Source organism: Ranitomeya imitator, chromosome 1, assembly GCF_032444005.1.
Source record: "Ranitomeya imitator isolate aRanImi1 chromosome 1, aRanImi1.pri, whole genome shotgun sequence".
NCBI classification, from domain to species: Eukaryota; Metazoa; Chordata; class Amphibia; order Anura; family Dendrobatidae; genus Ranitomeya; species Ranitomeya imitator.
Genome location: NC_091282.1, coordinates 188,007,864 through 188,017,312, shown reverse-complemented (window position 1 = coordinate 188,017,312; position 9,449 = coordinate 188,007,864). Strand labels below are relative to the sequence as shown.

Sequence of the window (9,449 nt, the reverse complement as noted above, 5' to 3'; positions counted from 1 at the left end):
ACGCATATTTCCATGGATTTTATTTCGGATCTTCCTGTTTCCCAGAAGATGTCTGTTATCTGGGTTGTTTGTGACCGGTTCTCTAAAATGGTCCATCTGGTACCTTTGCCTAAGTTGCCTTCCTCCTCAGATTTGGTTCCATTGTTTTTTCAGCATGTGGATCGTTTGCATGGCATTCCGGAGAATATTGTGTCTGACAGAGGTTCTCAGTTTGTCTCTAGGTTTTGGCGGGCCTTTTGTGCTAGGATGGGCATTGATTTGTCTTTTTCTTCGGCGTTTCATCCTCAGACTCAGTAGCGTAGCTACCAGGAGGGCAGAGGGTGCAGTCGCCCCGGGCCCACAGGGGCCCACCTGGAGCTATGCTACACCTAATTATATCAGCATGCGCAGCCCGCGGTAGAGAAGAGGGAGACATGATCTCCCTGCACTACCGCGGGCAGTGGCTGAAGAGAGAGGAACATATTCTCCCCCCCCCCCCCATGCTGATACACGCTGAGCACCAGCACTGTACCTGACAGCTGCCTGCCTTCAGTATACTGCAGTCAGACACGCCCACAGTGCACGCTGAGTACTGGGCATGCCATGTCTGTTGCAGAGCAGACAGGAAGGAGTGAGAGAGAGGAGCAGGACACAGAGGTGTAAGTACAGCTCACACTACTACTCTACTCTGCTGCTCTCCTGATAAGACCAAGCAGGATTCCTGTGCTGTATCTTATTCTGCAGTTTCTAAGGCACTGAAGATTTACGGCAGCTGCTCAGTAATGTGCACTCATAGAGTGAGTGACCCTGGCTGCAGGACCCCACAGATGAGGATCTACCGTATGTCTCTTCTCTATATATACCATATATGGGAAAGAGTCAAATATCCTTCTGTGGGGTCCTGCAGCCAGGGTCACGACTTTCAATGCACATTACTGACCAGTCTTGTCAGTATATATATATGTATATATATATATATATATATATATATATCTATATACATAATTGTCTAAGGGGTACTTCCGTCTGTCTGTCCTTCTGTCACGGTTATTCGTTCGCTGATTGGTCTCGGCAGCTGCCTGTCATGGCTGCCACGACCAATCAGCGACGGCCACAGTCCGATTAGTCACTCCCCTACTCCCCTGCACTCACTGCCTGGCGCCCGCTCCGTAATCCCCTCCGCTCACCGCTCACACAGGGTTAATGGCAGCGGTAACGCCCACGGTGTAACTCGCTCCGTTACCGCTGCTATTAACCCTGTGTGTCCCCAACTATTTACTATTGATGCTGCCTATAATAGTAAAAATAGGTCATGTTAAAAATAATTAAAAAAAAACAAAAAACCTGCTATACTCACCCTCCGCCGCCTTTCCCGCTCCTCTGGACGCTCCCGGGACCGCGCCATTGCAAGCGGCAGCTTCCGCTCCCAGGGCTGGTGTGCGACAAGGACCTGCCGTGAAGTCGCGGTCATGTGACCGCGACGTCATCATAGGTCCTGCTCACACCAGCCCTGGGAGCGGAAGCGTGCGCTTGCAATGACGCGGTCCCGGGAGCATCCAGAGGAGCGGAAAAGGCGGCGGAGGGTGAGTATAGCAGGACTTCCAACGGGCCTTCGGAAGGTGAGTATATGTTTATTTGTTTTTTTAAGTCTCTATACTACGTGGCTCTGTGCTGGGCAATATACCATGTGGCTGGGCAATATACTACGTGACTGGGCAATATACTACGTGGCTGGGCAATATACTACGTCGCTGGGCAATATACTATGTGACTGGGCAATATACTCCGTCGCTGGGAAATATAGTACGTGACTGGGCAATATACTACGTGACTGGGCAATATACTACATGGCTGGGCAATAAACTACGTGACTGGGCAATAAACTACGTGACTGGGCAATATACTACGTGGCTGGGCAATATACTACGTGGGCTGTGCAATATACTACGTGGCTGTGCAATATACTACGTGGACATGCATATTCTAGAATACCCGATGCGTTAGAATCGGGCCACCATCTAGTATATACAGTATATGTATATATATATATATATATATAATTGCCTAAGGGTTTTTCCGTCTGTCTGTCTGTCTGTCTGTCTGTCTGTCTTTCTGTCTGTCTGTCTGTCTGTCCTGGAAATCCTGTGTCTCTGATTGGTCGAGGCCGCCAGGCCTCGACCAATCAGCGACGGGCACAGCATCGACGTAGAAATCCCGCGTCCCTGATTGGTCGAGGCCGGCAGACTTCGACCAATCAGTGACCGGCACAGCGACGATGATGTTATAAAGGATGTAGACATCCCGCGTCTCTGATTGGTCGAGGCCGCCAGGCCTTACACAATGCACGGGAAGTTGCCCTTCTATATATATAATTGTCTAAGGGTTTTTCCGTCTGTCTGTCTGTCCTGGAAATCCCGCGTCTCTGATTGGTCGAGGCCGCCAGGCCTCGACCAATCAGCGACGGGCACAGCGACGATAATGTCATAATGGTTGCCATGGCGACGATGATGTCATAAAGGTTGCCTCGACCAATCAGCGACGGGCACAGCGACGATAATGTCATAATGGTTGCCATGGCGATGATGATGTCATAAAGGTTGCCTCGACCAATCAGCGACGGGCACAGTCTGCCGCGAATTCTGGAATCATCATTGTCCATATACTACGGGGACATGCATATTCTAGAATACCCGATGCGTTAGAATCGGGCCACAATCTAGTATATATATATATATATATATATAAGACACTGGTCTGATAAGACCCCGACCCATATATATGTTCTATCCTGTAGCCTGGGTCAGGATCCTATCAGACCAGTGTCTGCATGATTTCATATCAGTAAATCTAAGGTGGTAAACACGAAAAATAAAAAACACGAAATATGAAAAATAAAAGGTAAAACCTTTTATTAAAAAAGTTGAGGATGAATATATATTTACTATATGGAGGCCGGATGCTATCGCATTGGGAGGGCGGTAATGTCACGATGAGGGCAGGCTTTGTAGCGTTGAGAATCTCTCCCCCCCCATGTGCTCTCTCCGTCTGTGCTCTCTTCTTTGACCTGTCTACCCCATGTGCTATGCGCTCCTCTTGTACAAAGATGGCGGCGGTCAGTGAGTAATTCGGCTGATCCCGGCAGTGGCATGTTTGCAACGGTGTTCCGCTGGTGGTACCGCTCATGAGGATGAGTATAAAGTGTGTGTGTGTGTACTGCCTACGGCGTATACAGTGTGTGTGGTGCGTACGGCGTATACAGTGTGTGGTGCGTACGGCATATACAGTGGGTGTGTGGTGCGTACGGCGTATACAGTGTGTGTGGTGGACGGTGTTCAGCTGGTAGTACCACGCAAGAGGCTGGTACCGTAAACAGTTTCCAAATTGAGACACCCATCACTTGAGTGTCCCAAAATGGAGGTCGGTGAACTTCCGCCTCTTAGAATTCTGGGATCTGGACACATCTGGACGGAACAGGATGTGAAGACATTACAAGGTAAGTATATATTAAGATGAAAAATAGCCAGACAGAAGAAAATAGAAACAGCAAGTAGGTGCATATAGAAAATCACATATGGGTGCGGGTCCATTTACATATACTCAATCTAGACCACAAGATCCCCAAGGGGAAGAAGAGGAAAAAGGAACAGAAGAGCCAGGGGGTGTACTTTTTTCTTTAGATTGGTAATATTCTACCTCCCCCTCTTTTTTCTGATTCCCTCATTTCCATTTCCCTCTTTGGGGTCTTGTCCAGACAAGAGTATTCCTTTAGGGTTACCTGGACACATTCAGGGAGCTATACCCATATGATGGCCTCTATACACACCCACTGGCTGTTTCTTCTATTTATGTCTTTGTCATATATTTCAGGGCTGTGCAAGTATCAGCCCCCAGAGAGGGACAGACAGTGACCAGAATCCAAGGAGTGGGAGCTACAGCGGGTTCCATTATACAGCGTGGACACTAATGCATGGGTTATTATACAGTGTGGAAGCTAATGGAGGGGTCATTATACAGTGTAGTAGATAATGTGGGGGCCGTTACACAGCGTGGGACCTAAGGCAGGAGTCATTATACAGTGTGGGAGCAAACGCAGGGGTCACTATACAGTTTGAAGGTTGCTGTCGGGCCATCATACAGTGTAGGGGCCTATATACAGTGTGGGGACTAATGTGGGGGCCTGTAAAGAGTTTGGGACTACTGTGAGAGCACAAAGGAGACATTGTACTATGTAAGGGCACAGTGGTGGCATTACTATGTGATGCAGTATGAGGAGCATTGCATTTGTACCACACAGCAGGAGCAGTAATAGGGACACATACGGCAGCAGCGGCTCAGTATTGGGGTATCAGCAGGATGAGGAGTTTGTGCAGGTTGGGAATAGATGGTGATGGCTGGAATATGAGAAGTGAAATGTGTCTTTGTTGTAATTTCTGCAGACGAGTCCTGGGTGGAGAAGTCGCCATGTCGGTCTGGACCAGATGGAAAAGGCTGGAAAAGTGAACGATTCCATCAGAAAGAACGTCAGTGGTAAGTCACCATCTATAACTATGCTGTAATCACTTGTATGCTTTGTAGGACTGGTATCTACCCCTATATGGTCACAATATGGTGGTAATATCAGTGTTGGTCTTGTGGAGATGTTTTTTTTTTTTAGTTGCAGCAGGATCATCTGCTGACTTTCTCCTACGTCCACTATTAGGGTGCATCACCATAGTTGTAATCAGAGGTTAGGGGCCCACTCAGATGTCTCGCCCCCCCTGGGCTGAACCCCTAGCTACGCCTCTGCTCAGACTAATGGCCAAACTGAGCGAACTAATCAGACCTTGGAGACCTATTTGAGATGCTTTGTGTCTGCTGATCAGGATGATTGGGTGGCTTTCTTGCCGTTGGCCGAGTTTGCCCTTAATAATAGGGCTAGTTCGGCTACTTTGGTTTCACCTTTCTTTTGTAATTTTGGTTTTCATCCTCGTTTTTCTTCGGGGCAGGTTGAGCCTTCTGATTGTCCTGGTGTGGATTCTGTGGTGGACAGGCTGCAGCAGATTTGGACTCATGTGGTGGACAATTTGACGTCTCAGGAAAAGGCTCAACGTTTTGCTAACCGCCGTCGGTGTGTTGGTCCCCGGCTTCGTGTGGGGGATTTGGTTTGGTTGTCTTCTCGTCATGTTCCTATGAAGATTTCTTCCCCTAAGTTTAAGCCTCGGTTTATTGGTCCTTATAAGATTTCTGAAATTATCAATCCAGTGTCTTTTCGTTTGGCTCTTCCAGCCTCTTTTGCCATTCATAATGTTTTCCATAGATCTTTGTTGCGGAGATATGTGGTGCCCGTTGTTCCCTCGGTTGATCCTCCTGCCCCGGTGTTGGTTGAGGGAGAGTTGGAATATGAGGTTGAGAAGATTTTGGATTCTCGTTTTTCAAGGCGGAGGCTTCAGTATCTTGTCAAGTGGAAGGGTTAAGGCCAGGAGGATAATTCTTGGGTTGTTGCCTCCGATGTCCATGCCACCAATTTGGTTCGTGCTTTTCACTTGGCTCGTCCTGATCGGCCTGGGGACTCTGGTGAGGGTTCGGTGAACCCCTCCTCAAGGGGGGGGGGGTACTGTTGTGAATTCCGCTCTTGGGCTCCCTCCGGTGGTTGTAAGTGGCACTTTTGTGAGTTCTGCTCTTGGGCTCCCTCCGGTGGTTTTAAGTGGAATGGCAGCTCCTTGGATTTAGCAGTCTGCAGCTGCTTCCACTGATTGTCTTTCTGCTCGGCTATTTATGCCTGGCTCTTCCCTTCAGCCAGTGCCACTTGTCAATGGTTCCTGGTTGGATTCACATCTCTCTTGGATTTCCCTGATATCCTGACCAGTTCAGCAAAGTTAAGTCCTTGCTTTGCTCTTTTCTGTCCACATGTTGTGGACTTATTCATTCTGTGCATTCTATGTTTTGTCCAGCTTGTCAGTATGGATTAATTCAGTTAAGCTGGAAGCTCTGGGAAGCAGATTTACCCTCCACACCTTTAGTCAGATGTGGAGATTTTTGTAAGCTCTGTGTGGATTTTTGTAGTTTTTAATACTGACCGCACAGTATTCTATCCTGTCCTATCTATCTAGCTAGACTGGCCTCCTGTGCTACATCCTGGTTTCATTCTGTGTATGTCTTTTCCCTCTCCACTCACAGTCATTACTTGTGGGGGGCTATCTATCCTTTGGGGATTTTCTCTGAGGCAAGATAGTTTTCCTGTTTCTATCTTTAGGGGTAGTTAGTTCTCAGGCTGTGACGAGGTGCCTAGGGAGTGACAGGAGCATCCCACGGCTACTTCTAGTGTTGTGTTGAGCTTAGGGACTGCGGTCAGTACAGGCTCCACCTCCTTCAGAGCTCGTCCCATGTTGCTCCTAAACCACCAGTTCATAACAGACACCCACTGACCTCCGTATCTCCACAATCTGCCCATGGGTAGGCCATTATACTATATAGAGTCTGTCTATATCATTGTTCTCCCTCACCACCCCCATCGTTATCCTTTACACCACCTCCATCATTGCCTTCTTCCCACCACCCCCATCATTGCCCTTTCCACCACCTCCTTCATTACCTTCTCCCCACCACCCCCATAATTGTCCTTTCCACCACCTCCATCATTGCCTTCTTCCCCACCTCAATCATTGTTCTCCCCCACCACCTCCATCATTGTCCTTTCCACCACCTCCATAATTGCCTTCTCCTCCACCACCCCCATCATTGCCCTTTCCACCACCTCCATCATTGCTTTCTCCCCCACCACCCCCATCATTGCCCATTCCACCACCTCCAACATTACCTTCTCCCCCACCAACCCCATCATTGCCCTCTCCACCACCTCCATCATTTTCTCTCCACCACCCCAAACATTTCCATCTCCAACACCCAAATCATTGTTTTCCCCCACCACTCCCATAATTCCCCACCACACCCATCATTGTCCTTTAAACCACCTCCATCATTGCCTTCTCCCCCGCCACACCATCATTGCCCTTTCCACCACCATCACCATCATAGTCCTTTCTACCACCACCATTGCTGCCCTTTCTACCACCTCCATCATTGCTTTCTCCCCCACAACCCAATCATTGCCCATTCAACCACCTCCATCATTGCCTCCTCCCCCACCACTCCGATCATTGTCCTTTTCACCACCTACACACACACACACACACCACCGCTCACCTCCACACACACATACAGAGCACCACTCACCTTTCTGCACACTAGCCGGCAGCTGCAGCGCACACAAACACACACTCGCACAGAGCACCACTCACCTCTCCACATGTTCCTCGCAGCCGCAGCATCTTCATCACTGGCAGCTTCCTTACTGTGACACAGAAGCGCGCTGAATGATGACATCATCCAGCCGCAGAACTGTGACAGGAAGCGCGGCCAGGAAGCAGGATGGATCACTACAGCTCCACTGCCTACAAGAGAAAATTGCTCCCTGTCCGCCTCACATGAGGGCAATATGGCCAGGGGCACCCCGGAGCCCCAGGGCCGGATAAATAGGCCAGATTGCCCTCATTGTTAGTGTAGGGAGGAGAGGCAAACTTGCGGTCTCTTTTGCATGTCTGGTCCAGAACTGTCAGGGCTGTCACCATCGTTTCAGGGGGAAGAGATTTTGGACCGGAGCAGTTCAGGACACCTGACTGATGGGGGCGGGTCCGACATAAACAGCAGTCTGAGTGGGAAGACGGGACACTTGGAGGTGAACGAGCTTGTGACTAGTGAGACGGTTGACTCCCTCTTGTCAGACCCACGCCATCTAGCTGTCCCTGTACCCCCGGCTAGCGATACTGCCGACACAGACTACCCCCCGCACAGAGACATCCGCACCGGGTAGTGACCAGGATAGAGTGCATACCTTGGCTCCGCTCACCACCACGGAGGCACTGCTTAGTTCCATCCTTGCGGTGCCTGCTAAGGACCGGCCTGTGCCTATGTTTGCTGGACTGTGTGCTTCAACTGTGGCCTTGTCTACTGAACTTTCCGCTTCTTCCGCTGTGACGCCGGCCATCATCTCTACCCCACCGTGTGCCTGGATCAGGAGATCACGTGCCGGAGGACCCGGAGGATTTGTCGTTGCAAGGAGACAGTGCATCGCCCCCCTTGAGAAAGGAGTCCGAAACGCGCGTTGGGGCGGACGCGCTGCTGCGGGTACCAGTGGCACATCTACCACAGTTGGGAACAGGTAATTACCTAGGCATTTGCCAATTATTATGCGGCTTTTTAGCCGAGCAGTATACCGGCTGTGGTGATGTATGTGAGTGCCTGAGGTGGTGGCAGTATAATATAGGAAGCAAATACTGAAGGAACTATATTTCAGTCTAATCACAGAATTAAATATATTGCTTACATTAGGCTCGACTTTGTGCAGATTATAAATGTGAATAGTATTATTATCGGCTATCCCCCAGGATATTTCTAAAATATTTTACTATTATTATTGTAGCCATGTATTACCCGTGGTTGTGCGTGGTTATGGGTGATTGTGAGTAATGGGTATTTTTGTCCCTCTTTATATACACCGTGGTAATATGTTTTTAATTACGTTTCTTAATAAACATTGTGGTTTTATTCAATTATGGCCTTCTGATCATCTTTTTGTGTTGTTGTCTATGTAGTAGTTGGTGATAGGCTCTATAGTCCTATTGTAGATAACATGGTATATAAATAGAGATTTTTCTAATTATACTTTAGATCACTGCGATTACCATGTTTATGTGTCATATTTATCTCTAGATTAGTTCCATCCTTGCGGTGCCTGCTACCGGCCTGTGCCTGTGGCTATGTTCACTGGACTGTGTGCTTCAACTGTGGCCTTGTCTACTGAACTTTCCGTTTCTTCCGCTGTGCCGCCGGCCATCATCTCTACCCCACCGTGTGCCCGGATCAGGAGATCACGTGCCGAAGGACCCGGAGGATTCGTCGTTGCAAGGAGACAGTGCATCTCCCCCCGGCCGAGGGATCTTCCAGCCACCTTCCTCCAGCGCACAGAGACTGATAACCTGTTATTTTCTTTTGCATTTGACTTTCCCCTATCCTCAAGTTCACATCCTTTACCCCTTGCTTGTACCATTAATGTTTATATTTATAAAGAACCTGTTAACCCTTGCTCTGCCTCCTGTGTGTCACTGCATCATACGCACCTGCTAGCATCCTACACTAGCAGTCCTGCAGGGGCCCCCCTTCATTTCCGGGCCCCGGTGCAGCCGCATGGGCTGCACATGCGGTATGTCCGCAGCTGCATCTTATTGAGGTAACACTAGAATTTAATTCTATGCAACCGGTGAACAAGGCACACAGATGCGGATATTGGCATTGGGCAGAAGCCAACATAGTGCAAACAATATGACTTCAAGGTGTTCTTATAAGCAGAGATTATTCCACATAGATTTACTGAGTTCAATCAAATATGCAGGGAACACTTGTGTATATCCGTAATTCCTCTTCTATTAACCCCT

At 48.8% G+C, this 9,449-nt stretch overlaps 1 long non-coding RNA gene across 1 annotated transcript; it reads left to right on the top strand.

Moving 5' to 3' along the window:
- Window positions 1-586: 586 nt before the first annotated feature.
- On the top strand, window positions 587-9,092 carry LOC138665420 (uncharacterized). The gene is made up of 4 exons (XR_011318460.1): window positions 587-638; window positions 4,416-4,506; window positions 8,033-8,176; window positions 8,728-9,092. It is a non-coding gene; the product is annotated as an uncharacterized lncRNA (long non-coding RNA).
- Window positions 9,093-9,449: the final 357 nt, after the last annotated feature.